Source organism: Heterodontus francisci, chromosome 44 (genome assembly GCF_036365525.1).
Source record: "Heterodontus francisci isolate sHetFra1 chromosome 44, sHetFra1.hap1, whole genome shotgun sequence".
Lineage (NCBI taxonomy): Eukaryota > Metazoa > Chordata > Chondrichthyes > Heterodontiformes > Heterodontidae > Heterodontus > Heterodontus francisci.
This window is the reverse complement of record NC_090414.1, coordinates 16,942,730-16,959,464: the sequence shown is the minus strand read 5'-3', so window position 1 is coordinate 16,959,464 and position 16,735 is coordinate 16,942,730. Positions and strand designations below refer to the sequence as shown.

The window sequence follows — 16,735 nt, the reverse complement described above, 5'->3', positions numbered from 1 at the left end:
GAAGAAATTATTTTCAGAATTAAATGAACTCATATTTTCCCACACTGCAGGATTTATATCACAGTGGCAGGTGTTTATACCAGTGTCCCTGGGTCTCGCTCTGGTCCAGTGCCTCTCTGCACCTTTGTCCCTATGCCAAGGTCTGTACCAAACATTTCTCACCAGTTAGTCTACCTCTTAAATATATAAAACATCTGACATTGGCCTAAACTTCTCCCGTTCTAAATTCCAACGTATACATTTAGAATGGGAATATCCTATGTAAACATGTCACACTGTCATTACACCCTCCCGCCACTGGAGGCAATGGAATTGCGGGGTGCGCATGCCAGGTTGGCGGTTTGCCCGGATCCTGCGTGCCCTCCAGAGGACGGTGAGTTCCCCGTGACCTGCTGCCCTCCACACGCCAGTCTGGGATGCCCCCTCCCAGAAATTGAGTGTATTCAAGACTGAGATCGAGAGATTTTCGGACACTGAGGGAATCGAGGGCGAGGGCGGGAAAGTGGAGGTGAGGTAGAAGATCAGCCACGATCTTAATGAATGGCGGAACAGACCCGAGGGGCCACTCCCAGTTCTTGTGTTTCCCCCCCCCCCCCCCCTTGCAGACAAATAACGTGCCACGTAGGCGTTAAAGGGATGGTTTCTGGGAGCACGGTGGGCATTGGTGTAGTTGTGCGATGTACCATAGGTCCTCCGGTGCCTGGGCAACCATATCCTAGCAACAGGCAGGGCCTACCCAAGGTGGAGAGGAGAGAACTGGTGGGGGGAGGGGGGAGGGGCGAGAGAGAAGGACCGTCACGGAGATCCCACTGTTCTTAACAGCCTTAAAATGTTAGGCTCGGGCTCCGATCTTCACTGGGGGGTGGCAACTGAAGAGAAGAAATTCATTTGAGGGTTTCGGACGAGCCCAACTGCCATTGCACGACGTTGAAACTGTCCCCCATTGCGTCTGTGACAGTGCTGTTATGCGTCTCGTTTTCCTTCCCCTTTTCTCTGTTTTCTCGTTTTGAACCCTCCTTTCCGTATCTGATGATGTGATGGCACACGACCCATTGTGTAACCTTCCCCTTTTCTTTTGCTGTGTGGTTTTGTTGTTCTGTTTGGTCAGAAGCTGGGCTCAAAATAGCACAGAAGGCTAAACAGGTCTGGGGTGGTGGGGGAGGGGGGGAACCATGTTAGCAGGCGCACTGTCAGCAGGGAAGGTCTTAGAATCAGAATTCAATAAACCACAGGATTTTGTATCACAGGGTCCCTGTGTCTCGCCCTGGCCCCAGTGTGCCAGTGTCCCCTTGGCCCAGTGCCTCTATCCACCTCAGACCCCATGTCCTGTGCCCAAGTCAGTATCAAACATTTATCATCAGTTAGTCTACCTCTTCACTCATGTATCAAACATTGGCCCAAACTTCTCCCATTCTAAATTCCAATGTCCACATTTAGAATGGGAATATCCAATGTCAACATGTCACGCTGTCATTCCGCCCTCCCACCACTGGAAGCAATGTCGTGCCACCACTGGCAGGAGGGCGTAATTGTTGCTGTCGCGGGACATTGTCGGATATTCGCATCCGAAATGTGGATCGAGGAGTTTAGAATGGGAAGGTGAAAAGGAAGACGGGATGTGTGGCTTTAAGGTTGGGACTCCCCACAGCCCTGTGTCAATCCCAAATTAATCCCACTGCCTCAATCTATCCCCATAGCCCAGTATCAATCCCAAACTAATCCCACTGCCCCAGTCTCTCCCCATAGCCCTGTATCAATCCCAAACTAATCCCACTGCCCCAGTCTCTCCCCATAGCCCTGTATCAATCCCAAACTAATCCCACTGCCCCACTCCCTCCCCATAGCCCTGTATCAATCCCAAACTAATCCCACTGCCCCGCTCTCTCCCCATAGCCCTGTATCAATCTCAAACTATTCCCACTGCCCCACTCCCTCCCCATAGCCCTGTATCAATCCCAAACTAATCCCACTGCCCCAGTCTCTCCCCATAGCCCTGTATCAATCTAAAACTCACCCTGCCCTTCCAACAGTGCTGAGGGATCTTTAACATCTGTCTAACAGCACAGGTTGGGTCTTGATTTAATGTATCATCCAAAAGATGGTACCGCTGACAGTGCAGCACTCCCTCGGTACCGGCACTGGGAGCATCGGCCTATATGATGGGACTGGAGGCTCTGGAGAGGGGCTCGAATGCACAATCCTGACTCTGAGGCAAGAGGGAGAGAGATACGCACGGCTAACCATGGATAATATTCAGCCCCCCTCATGCTCCCCCACAATCCTCCCCTGCCTTCCCTCCCTCGCTCAAGGGATGCTGAGGCTGAGGGCAGCCACTGCCTCAGTTGAGGTGTGTTAACAAGGTGGAGGCCTGGGGTTGAAACCGGGGCCTAGTTTTCGGTTTTGTCTGGGTGCCACTCTGGGCGTCGCCTGAAACCGCTAGGCCGCAATGTTTTTTTTTGCAACAGGCAAAAACCTCAGTCGGTTTCCTGCTGGCACACACCAGCCCGCCCCAACTCCACTCCCCGTCCACCGTGCTCCATCTCTCTCTCTCTCTCTCTCTCCCTCTCTGAGAATGAGAAGGGCCACGCAACTCAAGCAAGGCCGTCGCTAAGGAAACGACTTCCACAACTTCAGGCTTCCTGTTCTCCTTCCTCCCCCACCCCTTCTGGCCAACCTGTTGTGCGGCCTGGTTTTCGACAAGCAAATAGAAGCTCAGTGGCTGCCTCCCCTGTACCTGACAGCTCAAGGGGAACGATTACAGGGCCCGGCAACGTACTCAACAGCCCAGGAGCTGGGGGCAAGGATGGACTAGGCCTCTTGCCATTGCTTGCTCTCTCTCGTGATGCCCTGGTAAATAATGCGATTGAGACACAAACAATCACCAGATTTAAAGCAATTGGCGGAACAATTAGAGGAGAGTTGAGGAGAAATTTTATCACCCCGAGGATCTGGAACTCACTGCCCGATATAGACATTAGAGGGCAAAACCTTCATCGCGTTTCGAAGTGCCATAGGGGGGGAGTCAGCTGGATGTCTTTTATTTGTCAGCCTACACAGACACGATGGGCCGCATGGCTGATGTCTGTGATTTCGCGATACGGGCATCGCGGAGGCACAGAAGGAGGCCATTCCGGAGCGGGCATGACCGTGGCAGGGTGCGCGTGAGAGCTTGGGGGAGCCGGCATGAGGTGGCGCGAGTGTGGGCCCCAGGGAGCGCCCTGGGGCCGATGGGAGGAGAGGGAGCGTTGGGCAGCCACGTCAGGCCTGCGGCCTGTTGAGGTTGGCGGCCAGTTCCGGGCGCGCGGAGCCCGACCGAGCAGCAGCTTAATTTGTCAGTTGCTATTTGAGTGACAGCGCGCTGGCTGCACAGGAAGTGAGTAGGACACATTCTTCCTGACAAGGCCCAAACAACAGCTGCCACTGATAGCACTGAACGATACAGGAAACAGTTCTGACAGCACTCAGGCTTCAGGCCCCGTCTCCTGTTGTGGCTTGCGGTGCAGTCCGTGATGTGTGACTGAAGGGAGCAGCTCCCTCGGCCCCATCGCACCGTGAACGAGCCATGGCAGGTGTGCCTCTTTTCTTCAGGCACCTGTTTGGCCACCTCAGCGGCCATGTTGGTGTCACTCTGAGTTCACGAGTTGGTGATTTGACCGTTGACCTCGCTTTGACCGATCTCTTCGCGCTGGTTAGAATGAGGGACGTCGGTTTCGGACGAACATGCAAATTTAGGAGCAGGAGAAGGCCGCTCGGCCCTTCCAGCCTGCTCCACCATTCAATAAGTTCATGGCTGAACTGGTTACTCCACATTTCCACCTACCCCCTGATAACCTTTCACCCCCTTGCTTATACGAGTGTATGACCGAGGAGCAGGAGTACAATGCAAGGCACATCATGTCTCATTAACCCTCCAATTTTGGGTTAGATACAGAGTAAAGCTCCCTCCATACTGTGTTATGATCGAGGTGGGAGGAGTGCACTGTTTTTCCTCGTTCCACTTCTCCACGAGTCACAACATATATTTATATTTTTTCCCACTTACTGATACGGTCCATCACAGATTCTATTTTTATCCCAGAATAAAACACACCAACCAGGTTTCTTTAATAAACAATAAAATTATCAGTTTATTATAAAACCAGTTTAAATCCATAATGAAGTAAAGCTTAAACACGCAGTTTGAAATCATTAAAGATTGGCTAGCTAACAGGAAACAGAGAGTAGGCAGAAATGGGTCATTTACTGGTTGGCAAGATGTAACGAGTGGTGTGTCACAGGGATCTGTGCTGGGGCCTCAACTTTTTATATAGCTTATATTGATGATTTGGATGAAGGGACCAAAGGTATGGTAGCTAAATTTGCTAGTGGCACAAAAGTAGGTAGGAAAGTAACTTGTGAAGAGGACATAAGGAGGCTCCAAAGGGATATAGATAGGTTGAGTGGGCAAAGATCTGACAAATGGAGTAGAATGTGGGAAAAAGAATCATATTATCTAAATGGTGAGAGATTGCAGAGCTCCGAGATGCAGAGGGATCTGGGTGTCCTAGTGTATGAATCACAAAAGGTTAGTATGCAGGTACAACACGTAATTAGGAAAGCTAATAGAATGTTATCATTTATCGCAAGGGGAATTGAATATAAAAGTAGGGAGGTTATGCTTCAGTTACACAGGGCATTGGTGAGACCACATCTGGAGTACTGTGTACAGTATTGGTCTCCTTATTTAAGGAAGGATGTAAATGCATTGGAAGCAGTTCAGAGAAAGTTTACTAGACTGATACCTGGAATGGGCGGGTTGTCTTACGAGGAAAGGTTGGACAGGTTAGGCTTGTATCCACTGGAGTTTAGAAGAGTAAGAGGCGACTTGATTGAAACATATAAGATTCTGAGGGGTCTTGACAGGGTGGATGTGGAAAGGATGTTTCCCCTTGTGGGAGAATCTAGAACTAGGAGTCACTGTTTAAAAATAAGGGGTCACCCATTTAAGACAGAGATGAGGAGAAATCTCTCTCTCTGAGGGTGGTGAGTCTTTGGAATTCTCTTCCTCAAAAGGTGGTGGAAGCAGAGTCTTTGAATATTTATAAGGCAGAGGTAGATAGATTCTTGATAAGCAAGGGGGTGAAAGGTTATCGGGGGCAGGTGGGAATGTGGAGTTGAGTTTACAATCAGATCAGCCATGATCTTGTTGAATGGCGGAGCAGGCTCGAGGGGCCGAGTGGCCTACTCCTGCTCCTAATTGGTATGTTCCCTTTTTACCTTAGCCCCTCACACTCACGCACACACCCACACATACACCGGTTAACTGGAAAAATAAAAGGGATTTTTGTTTGGAGCTCTGTTACAGGCAAAAAAAGCACTTAGGCTGCATACTTGCTCAATCTTGAAGAGAAAAAAAAAGAAGATATGGAAAGATGTCATTTGTTTTGGTTTGGCGTGCCAAATGCGTTTAGATGGCTGTCACTGGGATCTTTCTAGAATAGTGCTTTTCAGGCAGCGATGAGAATTAATTTAGCAGGATTTTCTTTAAAGACAGGAGACGCGATGAATTGACACAGTGGACTTCTCAGGGTCTTTTGGAGAGGTGCTGGAAAGCTGAGCTGGGTTGTGGTTTTCTCTCCTTCCTTGGGGATTCTCTTCTCTCCTTGGAAGTTCTCTTCAACTCCCGCAGGCTGAGCTGAGCTAGGGTTCTGTCCTTCAGGCTGATTTAAAAAAAAACTCCAACCCCTTTTTAAACATTTCATTCTCAACTCAAAACAATTCAAAAGTGAAACTGAAAACAGAAAGTCCACCTTCTGACCTGTCACTTCTCTGCACACATCTTCCCCCAATTAACAGGGTTTCTGCTCTTTTTTAACTTGAGTCCTGTGTCAACCAGTAAATGCTGTTGTCAAACAAGTCCTTTCCGTTTCCTCTTGGGAAAAAACTAATCCAACATTTCTTCAATTTGGCTATGAATCCTCAAAAAAATATATTTTGCAAAAACAAAAGCACTTTCATAACAACTGTCTCCATCAAACACTCCCAGGACAGGTACAGCACGGGGTTAGATACAGAGTAAAGCTCCCTCTACACTGTCTCCATCAAACGCTCCCAGGACAGGTACAGCACGGGGTTAGATACAGAGTAAAGCTCCCTCTACACTGTCTCCATCAAACGCTCCCAGGACAGGTACAGCACGGGGTTAGATACAGAGTAAAGCTCCCTCTACACTGTCTCCATCAAACGCTCCCAGGACAGGTACAGCACGGGGTTAGATACAGAGTAAAGCTCCCTCTGCACTGTCCCCCATCAAACACTCACAGGGCAGGTACAGCACGGGGTTAGATACAGAGTAAAGCCTCCTCTGCACTGCTTCCTCCCTCCCCATCAGCGCTGGGGTCTGTAGAGGGATAGTGGGTCAGGGCACATTGAAGATAGGAATTTGTCAGGACTGTTTTTGAACTTTGAACTCCTCAGGGGATAGATGTTTCTGTCGGGGGTCATGGGGAGAGTTGAATGGATGACGTTAGCACTGCAGCTGTGATGTGTGGGTGTGGATATATCAAGCAGGACAATGCCACTGTCGAATGAACAAGTTAATGGCCTGTTATCAGTCCATTTTGTGATGATCAGTATAATTTATTTTGCCTCTTTCCAAGTGTTTTCTGATCGGGGGAACTGCCCATTCCCTTGGCGTCTATATCATACCAGAAATGTTGGGGAACACAGGGTTTAGTGAGAGAGAGGAACTGAAGGAAATCAGTATGAGTAGAGAAATGGTTTGGGGGGAAATTGATGGGATTGAAGGCTGATAAATCCCCAGGGCCTGATGGTATGCAACCCAGAGTACTTAAGGAAGTAGCCCTAGAAATAGTAGATGCATTGGTGGTCATCTTCCAAGATTCTCTAGACTCTGGAACAGTTCCTACAGATTGGAGGGTAGCTAATGTAACCCCACTGTTTAAAAAGGGAGGTAGAGAGAAAACAGGGAATTATAGAACAGTCAGCCTGACCTCGGTAGTGGGAAACATTCTAGAGTCCATTATCAAAGATTTTATAGTAGAGCACTTAGAGAACAGTGGTAGAATCGGACAGAGTCAGCACGGATTTACGAAAGGGAAATCATGCTTGACAAATCTACTAGAATTCTTCAAGGATGTAACTAGTAGAGTTGATGAGGGGGAGCCAGTGGATGTGGTTTATTTGGACTTTCAGAAGGCTTTCAACAAAGTCCCACATAAGAGATTAGCATGTAAAATTAAAGAGCATGGGATTGGGGGTAGTGTATTGCGATGGAGAGAAAATTGGTTGGCAGACAGGAAACAAAGAGTAGGGATAAACGGATCTTTTTCCGAATGGCAGGCAGTGACTAGTGGGGTACCGCAGGGATCGGTGCTAGGACCCCAGCTATTCACAATATACATTAATGATTTAGATGAGGGAACTAAATGTAACATCTCCAAATTTGCAGATGACACAAAACTGGGTGGGAGGGTGAGTTGTGAGGAGGATGCAGAGAGGCTTCAGGGTGATTTGGACAAGTTGAGTGAGTGGGCAAATGCATAGCAGATGCAGTATAATGTGGATAAATGTGAGGTTATCCACTTTGGTAGAAAAAACAGCAAGGCAGATTATTATCTGAATGGCTATAAACTGAGAGGTGAATATGCAGCGAGACCTGGGTGTTCTCGTACACCAGTCAGTGAAGGTAAGCATGCAGGCGGTAAAAAAGGCAAATGGTATGTTGGCCTTCATAATGAGAGGATTCGAGTACAGGAGCAGGGATGTCTTGCTGCAATTATACAGGGCCTTGGTGAGGCCACACCTGGAATATTGTGTGCAGTTTTGGTCTCCTTATCTGAGGAAGGATGTTCTTGCTATAGAGGGAGTGCAGCGAAGGTTTACCAGACTGATTCCTGGGATGGTGGGACTGACGTATGAGGAGAGATTGAGTCGGTTAGGATTATATTTGCTGGAGTTCAGACGAGTGAGGGGGGATCTCATAGAAACCTATAAAATTCTAACAGGACTTGACAGGGTAGATACAGGAAGGATGTTCCCGATGGTGGGGGAGTCCAGAACCAGGGGTCATGTCTAAGGATACAGGGTAAACCTTTCAGGACTGAGATGAGGAGAAATTTCTTCACGCAGAGAGTGGTGAGCCTGTGGAATTCGCGACCACAGAAAGCAGTTGAGGCCAAAACATTGAATGTTTTCAAGAAGGAGTTAGATAGAGCTCTTGGGTCTAAAGGGATCAAAGGATATGGGGCGAAAGCGGGAACAGGTTACTGAGTTGGATGATCAGCCATGATCATAATGAATGGCGGAGCAGGCTCGAAGGGCCGAATGGCCTACTCCTGCTCCTAGTTTCGATGTTGCTACTGACTGCTCGGTTGGCTTGTTTTGGGACAGATCTGGTCACCGCCTCACGCCCCACTGAAGCTAAGTTCAGGTTCAGTCACTTTGCCTCCCCTCTCGGTCCACGATCTCCGGCCGTTCCGAAGCATTTCACAGCGGGCAACGTGGGATCGTTCTGTGCGCCAACGGCCGCCACTTTTTGCCTGCGCACCGACTCATCAAACAGGTACCTGTTGGCCTTTGGGGGTTTCTGAGACAAGGTGAGCTGTAAACTGGGTCTCTTTTCCTTTTAAAGCCTCTCTCTCTCTCTCGTTGCCGTCTGTACAGTTTGTTTCGAGGCAGGTGCTGTGGCAAAACTCTGCAGGCCTTAGTTGGAGGTCCCGAATCGGGGGACCAGCTGCTGAGGAGGGGGGATTTCCCCACCCCCGGGGTCTGAAGTTTCAGATCATTGGGCACGAGGCCGCCTGTCAGGGCCAGTTGAAACAGCTGGTGCCGTGTCTGCAGCCCGTGCGTGTAGCACTCTCTCTGCAGTGTCTCAGGACGCAGCCTGTTGTCTAGGCCTCAGTCTTTCGGGGTCAGGCTAAGTTAAAGGAATTCCTGCATCCCTGTGGCGCCTTTCACAGCCTCAGGACCTTCCCGACGTGCTTTCCAGCCAATGAAGTAATCTTTGAAGTGTCGCGAACGCAGCAGCCGATTTGCGCACAGCAGGATCCCGCAAACCGCAATGGCCAGATCAGCTGTTTTAGTGACGTTGGTTGAGGGGTAAATATTGGGCCCAGTCCACGGGGGAAAATCCCCCCTTCCCGCCCCCTGCCCCCCCACCCCCTGCGTCCCCGCTCTCTTCTTCCAATAGTGGCCGTGGGATCTTCTCCATCCACCCGTTTAACATCTCGCCCCTTTTGGCAGTGCAGCACTCCCTCAGCACCGGCGCTGGGAGCGCTGGCCTAGGATAAAAGAGCCTCAAGTCTCTGGAGCCTCACCTCGGTTACGGTGCTGGGAGGCCTCAGTCAGGCCTCGGAGAAGCTCCCCCCCCACGTCCCCCGGGTTCGGGACACATTCCTCCCTCCCCAACCACCGTATGGGAGAGAATTATGGATTTCTTTTCCCCTTCTTGCTTGGAGAGGAAAGCAAGGGCACGGCTGTGACTTTGTCGTCTGGTTTTGAGCGGCAGGTGTCAAGGGTGAGGGCGCCACATTCGAGTTTCGGCCTTCAGTTCTCAGAGCTGTCTGGGTTTCGGTAGCTCCTCTTCATGAGAGCGAAAACGCCTGCTGTGCTAGGTTCCCAAGAACGATCTCGCTGATAAGAAGTGAAGATTGCTGCTCAACTTTGAAGCCACGGCCTACACCTGGTTTCACCTCATAAGCAGGAAGTGGTTTTCATGGCAAACTGAGGGTTGGGTGTCGGAGCACGTTGTATAATATCATACCGGGTTTATTAAGCAACGTTGGAATGGTGCGACTGTCACTCGGGGCCTATACCCCTCCCACATTGCCTGTAGACCACCCCTTGCCCCCCCTCACGGGGCACTGCCGCACTGTCGGAGGCGCCACCTTGGGCTGAGGCACTCAACTGAGGTCAGGTTGACGTAAAGGATCCCGTGGACATTGTTGGACGAACAGCGAGGTGGAGGGGGGGGGGAAGCGTGGGATCTTGCTGTGTGCAAATCAGCCGCCGCCGTTTCCTCCACTGCGACAGGGTGACTGCACTTCAAGAGGCGCCTCTCCGGTAATGAAGCGCTTTTGGGAGGTCCCGAGGCGCTGTGGAAAGGCAGTTCCATTTGGGATGAGGCCTCACGAGGCCTAATACGATAATGTGAAGGAAGCCTGAAGCATTTCGCGCGCACAGTAACAAGTGGGAGTGTTTTTCTTTGTCCCTTCATCACCGCCCCCATGCCCCGCACACACACACACACACACACATACACACACACGCTGTATTTACAGAGCTAATACAGGCCCCACCAGTGTATTTACCACCAGGCCATAATTAACCCTGATCTCTACTTCCACAATACTCTGCGATCATCTGTCAGTACTGGGCTGTAATTTGTCTTTGTGGCTTGTTCCTGTTTAATGAGCGTTTACTCTTCAGTTGTCACTCAGCCCTCCGAAGCGAGGTGTCGGGGGTGGGGGGTGGGGGGGAGGTGGGTGGCGTGAATTTAACTGGCTTGCCAAGTTTCTGAGTTTTACTCAATCTCCCGTGAGGGCAGGCCCTGTTGAACAATCTCCGCCACAGAACGCGACGCGTCTTGCTAGGGGTCCTCGCGCTGGTGGGCAGCCTGCGTTTGCGTGTTTTTGTTTTCCTTTTAGCCCAGAAGCTAAGGGTGAAAGGTCAGAGGGCAGCGGGCAACCCTGAAGTTGCTTTCGATTCTGAATATTAACTTCCGTCTCTCCTCTGTGTGTATGTGTGTGTGTGTGTTCCTGCCTGGAGAGGCCTGGTCCTGTCGCGCTCACCCGCTCCTGTACGTGGAGCCTTAAATCCCAATTCCCTCCTTCTCCTGCAAAGGCCAGACTTGGCCTGATTTTCCTCGGGGATCGGGCCTGCCGGTGCTCGGGATGCTAAGTGCGGGAGTGGGTATCTGCCTGCAGGGGGATTTGCGGCCTAGCCCAATCCTGCAGCCTACACACCTCAAACGTCCAAGCGGTGCAAGATTCCAGTCGGGGACACACCCATCCCAACAACCTCTCCCCCTCACAACTCCCCTGAATCTTCCTCCCTTTGGGACTACTGAGGTGAAACTCAGTAACAGCTCCCCGAACCCCGCCAAGATGGACTGATACGAAATAGGCCGAAAATGGAGCCTGGGACTCTCTGGAACCGAGCCCTGGGAGTGGGGGGTGGGTGGGGGGGGGTTGGTGGTGGTGGTGGGGAAGGTGTGTGTCCTCGTTATAACAATAACTTGCATTTCTATAGTGCCTTTTAATGTAGCGAAACTTCCCAAGGCGCCTCACGGGAGTGTTATTAAACAAAGGTTTTGGACACCGAGTCACATCGGGAGATGTTAGGGCAAATGATCAAAAGCTCCGGTGGAAGAGGTCGGTTTTGAGGGAGCGTCTTAAAGGAGGAGAGAGAGAGAGAGAGAGAGGCGGAGAGGTTTAGGGAGGGAATTCCAGAGCTCAGGGCCCCCCAGGCAGCTGAAGGGACGGCCGCCAATGGTGGAGCGATGGGAATCGGGGGATGGACAAGAGGGCGGAAATGGAGGAGGGCGGAGATCTCGGAGGGTTGTGGGGGCTGGAGGAGGTGACAGAGATGGGGAGCGGGGGAGGAAGCGAGGAGGCAATGGAGGGATTTGAAAACAAGGATGAGAATTTTAAAATCGAGGCATTGCCGGACCTGTGCAGGTCACAGGGGGGGGTGATGGGTGAATGGGACTCGGTGCGAGTTAGGACAGAGGGGCAGCAGAATTTTGGATGAGCTGGAGTTTTTTGGAGGGTGAGAGGCCGGCCGGGAGAGTATCGAATAGTTGAGTTGGGTCTGGGGGTGTTGGGGAGGGGAGTTTGCTCCATACTCCACCCCCATCCATTGCCCTCTTTTGTTTGTGTGTCCCTGGGTTCGCTGCACCTTATCTTGAGAGAATTTGCATGAAGTCACTTATTAGATTCCAGTTTGGTTCGAACAGAGAGTGTGCCTGTGTGTCTGTCCCACTTCAGCCGGCTAGGAGTGAAATGGTCCCAATTCCCAACCTTCCCTCACTGGCTCAGAGGCCCCATCTGCGATGAGGTTGGTCTTTATGGGGAGTGGGTGCTCTCCAGTTAGCCTCAGTACCCCTGGGACAGTTTTGGGAAGAAGGTGGGGGATAATAGAGGGGTTGGAGCAAGGGGGAGGGGACAAAGCAAATGGGCTCCCGGTTGCTACCAGCTCCTGATTAGGGGACTGGGGGAGGGGGGGGGGGGTGGCGGTGGGGAGGCGGTCTCAGCATCTGGGTTGGCCACCTCTTGTAGTCGAATAGCTCGGCTGACACCCACTGCCCGGGCTGGGGAATGAGTCATTATGAGATGGGGGTTTTTGTCGGGGGGCGGGGGTTGCGCGGGAGGGCGAGGTGATGCAGGAGCTGGGACCGCGCCTCCCCCCCCCCCAACCCCCAACCCCCCCCTTCCTGCGAGCAAGACGGTGGCCTTGTGGTAAATGTCACTGGATAAGTCATCCAGAGGCCTAGGACCTGGGTTCGAATCCCACCATGGCAGCTGGCGGAGTTTAACTTCATTTAATTAGTGAAGTTAATTCATCATTAATTAATAAGTTAATGAATCGATTGATGAAAAAAAAACCGGAGTTGAAAGATGGTGTCACGAAGTTCTCACCTATTGTCGTTGAAAACCCATCTGGTGTCCTTTAGGGAAGGAAATCTGCCGTCCTTACCCGGTCTGGCCTACACGTGACTCCAGACCAACGGCGATGTGGTTGACTCTTAACTGCCCTGTGAAATGGCCGGGCAAGCCACTCAGTTGTCAAGGGGCAATTAGGGATGGGTAACAAATGCTGGCCTTGCCAGCGATGCCCGCAACCCATGAGAGAATTTTTTTTTTAAAGTCCAAAGCTTGGTCCCGGAGCCTGGTTGCTAGGGTTGGTTTGCAGCAGTTAAGTGGGACACAGTTCCCTGGTGGCGAACATGTGATTGGAAAGACTTGCTGCCTCTCAGTCTGCCCTGTTCCGAATCTCCGAGTCGAATTTCTCCATAGCAGGAGCCTGTCGATTGCTCGTGAGGCGATGTGAGCTCGCCTCGCCGTACGGTGGCTGCGTGACGCTGAGGCCTACTTCGCCAACATCCTGCCTTGTGAGTTAACCTTTCTTCAGCTCCATCACTTCCCCGGCCTGTTCCTCACCCCCCACCCACTCACCCACCCCCCCCCCACCCCGCCCCACTTTCCCGACGTCCCCTACTGCCCTGAGAGGGTGAGCCCAGGATGCAACCGTCAGGAGTCTTATCCAGAGAGCGTGTGTGCTTGTCTAACAGCTTTTGACATCCCGCTTAATCCCTGTCAGATTAAATCACTCCTCGGGCCCTCCTCCCTAGGAAATTAAAGACCTTGCCAAGTATCACATGTCTCGAAAATGCCTCACCATGTTTTATATTCAACAGAATGCTGTTGTTGTGTAGGCAACAGGGCAGCCAATTTGATGGATGAACACGTCCGCCATTTTGAAGGAGGGACGTGGCAGACATTTTGAAGGAGGGACATGGCAGCCATTTTGAAGGAGAACTATGAATGCGCGACGATTCCTTAGATCGCGAGCCTGTGACGCTCCAAACAGGCTCGCAGGCCCTCGGCTTAGCGTTTGGTCCGAAAGGCGGCACCTCCGACAGAGAGGCGCTACCTCAGTACTGCACTGGAAGGGTTGGCCTGGATTATGGGCTCAAGTGTGGTACCAGGGCTTGAACCCTTGGCCATTTGACTCAGCGGGCGAGCTCGCTACCGACTGGGCCAATAGCCCCGAGAGGATGCACAATATAGCAAGGGGTGGACCCAGAAACAAGGGGCCTGCTGGCTGACGGTTTCCTACACTCAGAGTTGTGTGTTTCTTATTGGCCTTTGTGTGTTAGTGGTGTTAATATGTGAGGGTTTATGTTGTTGAATAGTATCACCGGCAATTGATGTTTTTTGTCAGCCTGATACAAGTGGTCCGTTGTTAAAACAAGCTGTTCAAAGTGCTCATGGGAGTCTTGAAGATCCCTCTTGCCATATTTCCCTCGTTATCTTCTCATAGATTCATAGAGTTACACAGCACAGAAACAGGCCCTTCGGCCCATCGTGTCTGTGCCAGCCATCAAGCACCTAACTATTCTAATCCCATTTTCCAACACTTAGCCCGTACCGGTGTATGCGATGGCGTTTCAAGTGTTCATCTAAATACTTCTTAAATGTTGTGAGGGTTCCTGCCTCTACCACCCCTTCAGGCAGTGCGTTCCAGATTCCAACCACCCTCTGGGTGAAACATTTTTCCTCAAATGCTCTCTAAACCTCCTGCCCCTTACCTTAAATCTATGCCCCCTGGTTATTGACCCCTCCGCTCAGGGAAAAAGTTTTTTTCTATCTAACCTATCAATGCCCCCTCATAATTTTGTGCACCTCAATCAGGTCCCCCCTCAGCCTTCTGTGCTCTAAGGAAAACAACCCCAGCCTATCCAGTCTCTCTTCATAGCTGAAATGCTCCAGCCCAGGCAACATCCTGGTGAATCTCCTCTGCACCCTCTCCAGTGCAATCACATCCTTCCTATAGTATGGTGACCAGAACTGTACACAGTACTCCAGCTGTGGCCTAACTAGTGTTTGATACAGCTCTATCATAACCTCCCTAGTCTTATATTCTATGACTCGGCTAATAAAGGCAAGTATCCCATCTGCCTTCCTAACCACCTTATCTATCTGTGCTGCTGCCTTCAATGATCTATAGACAAGTACACCAAGGTCCCTCTGACCCTCTGTACTTCCTATGGTCCTACCATCCATTGTATATTCCCTTGCCTTGTTAGTCCTCCCAAAATGCATCACCTCACACTTCTCAGGATTAAATTCCATTTGCCACTGCTCCGCCCATCTTACCAGCCCAACTATATCGTCCTGTAATCTAAGGCTTTCCTCCTCACTATTTACGACACCACCAATTTTCGTGTCATCTGTGAACTTACTGATCATACCTCCTATATTCGCGCCTAAATCATTAATGTACACTACAAACAGCAAGGGTCCCAGCACCGATCCCTGCGGTACACCACTAGTCACAGGCTTCCAATCGCAAAAACAACCCTCGACCATCACCCTCTGCCTCCTGCCACTAAGCCAATTTTGAATCCAATTTGCCAAATTGCCCTGGATCCCATGGGCTCTTACCTTCTTAACCAATCTCCCATGCGGGACCTTATCAAAAGCCTTACTGAAGTCCATGTAGACTACATCGACTGCTTTACCCTCATCTACACATCTGGTCACCTCCTCGAAAAATTCAATGAAGTTTGTTAGACACGATTTCCCTCTGACAAAGCCATGCTGACTATCCCTGATTAATCCTGCCTCTCCAAGTGGAGATTAATCCTGTCCCTCAGAATCTTTTTCCAATAGTTTCCCTACCACTGCTGTTAGACTCACTGACCTGTAATTACCTGGTTTATCCCTGCTACCCTTCTTGAATAATGATACCACATTCACTGTCCTCCAGTCCTCTGGTACCTCTCCTGTGGCCAGAGAGGATTTGAAAATTTGTGTCAGAGCCCCTGCAATCTCCTCCCTTGCCTGACATAACAGCCTGGGATACATCTCATCTGGGCCTGGGGATTTATCCACTTTTAAGCCCGCTAAAATAGCTAATACTTCCTCCCTTTCAATGCTAATATGTTCAAGTATATCACAATCCCCCTCCCTGATCTCTACACCTACATCATCCTTCTCCATAGTGAACACAGAAGAAAAGTAATCATTTAAAACCTCACCTACATCCTCCGGCTCCACACACAGATTGCCACTTTGGTCCCTAATGGGCCCCACTCTTTCCCTGGTTATCCTCTTGCCCTTAATATACTTATAAAATGCCTTGGGATTTTCCTTTATCTTGCCCACCAATGTTTTTTCATGTCCCCTCTTCACTCTCCTAATTACTTTTAAGTACCCCCCTACACTTTCTATACTCCTCTAATGCCTCCGTTGTTTTCAGTGCTCTGAATCTGCCATAAGCCTCCTTTTTTTTCCTGATCCAATCCTCTATATCCCTTGACATTCAGTGTTCTCTGGACTTGTTGGTCCTACCCTTCACCTTTATGGGTACATGTTGGCCCTGAACCCTCACTATTTCCTTTTTGAATGGCTCCCACTGGTCTGATGTAGACTTTCCCACAAGTAGCTGCTCCCAGTCCACTTTGACCAGATCCTGTTTTATTACATTGAATTCGGCCTTCCCCCGATTATTTCCGGTCCATCTTTGTCCTTTTCCATAACTACCTTAAATCTTACAGAGTTATGGTCACTATCCCCGAAATGCTCCCCCACTGACACTTCTACCACTTGTCCGGCTTCATTCCCTGGGATTAGGTCCAGTACCGCCCCTTCTCTTGTAGGACTTTCTACGTACTGGCTCAAAAAGCTCTCCTGCATGCATTTTAAGAATTCCGCCCCCTTTAAGCCTTTTGCACTAAGACTATCCCAGTTGATATTGGGGATGTTGAAATCCCCTACTATTATTACTCTATTATTTTTACACCTCTCTGAGATTTGCCTACATATCTGCTCCTCTATCTCTCCCTGACTGTTTGGCGGCCTGTAGTACACTCCCAGAAAGTGATTGCCCCCTTTTTAGTTTTTAAGTTCTACCCATATGGCCTCATTTGAGGAACCTTCTAAGATGTCATCCCTTCTTACTGCAGTAATTGACTCCTTGATCAACAGTGCAATGCCACCTCCTCTTTTAT

At 50.3% G+C, this 16,735-nt stretch overlaps 1 protein-coding gene across 7 annotated transcripts in view; it reads left to right on the top strand.

The window, feature by feature from the left end:
* LOC137355935 (RAS guanyl-releasing protein 2-like) overlaps nucleotides 1-16,735 on the top strand; it is a 74,701-nt gene that overhangs the window by 1,719 nt on the left and 56,247 nt on the right. The window contains exon 2 of one of the 7 annotated variants that reach the window (XM_068021611.1): nucleotides 8,392-8,563. The exons of 4 other annotated variants lie outside the window; for them this stretch is intronic. The gene's annotated coding sequence lies outside the window, so the exon portion shown is untranslated. Of the gene's footprint in view, nucleotides 1-2,573; nucleotides 2,851-8,391; nucleotides 8,598-16,735 lie in introns of those variants that run through there. 2 more of the 7 variants (XM_068021610.1, XM_068021612.1) reach the window with 2 other exon arrangements.